The sequence below is a fragment of the Pundamilia nyererei genome, unplaced genomic scaffold, assembly GCF_000239375.1.
Source record: "Pundamilia nyererei isolate P.nyererei 1_Seehausen unplaced genomic scaffold, PunNye1.0 scaffold00050, whole genome shotgun sequence".
In the NCBI taxonomy this organism is placed as follows: Eukaryota; Metazoa; Chordata; class Actinopteri; order Cichliformes; family Cichlidae; genus Pundamilia; species Pundamilia nyererei.
The window spans coordinates 2,091,026-2,091,467 of record NW_005187451.1 but is presented as its reverse complement, the minus strand read 5'-3'; positions in this window follow the sequence as shown (position 1 = coordinate 2,091,467).

Genomic DNA, 442 nt, shown 5'->3' with positions numbered 1-442 from the left:
CAGCTCAAGGTTTGCATTAGTTATTATTTTTACAAGTCAAAGTCCTAAAATGTTAAACAGCATATCAGGTAAGACTGCTGTCGTTAGGTTTTTCTGCCTAAAGCTGACTCCAAGCATGCTCTCCAACAGCAGTCACTCTTCCTCCAATCACCTCGAAAGAGACCTCACCCACATCCAATACATCCAGCATCCAACCAGCCTCTCAGGCAAAAAGCTCTCACACCCAGACCTCACCTCCAGTCACTCCACCCTCCACCACAGTGGCAGCTACGACCAAAGGTTGGACGTTTCTGTTTTTATCATGCAGGACAGTGATATGATTGTTGAATTCACATATAGTGTACAGACAGAGATCACCAACACCTCTGAGGTACCAGCAGCTGTAAGGTGCTCTGAGGTGTTTCTGGTACTTTCATTGCATAATTATAATCATATACTAATG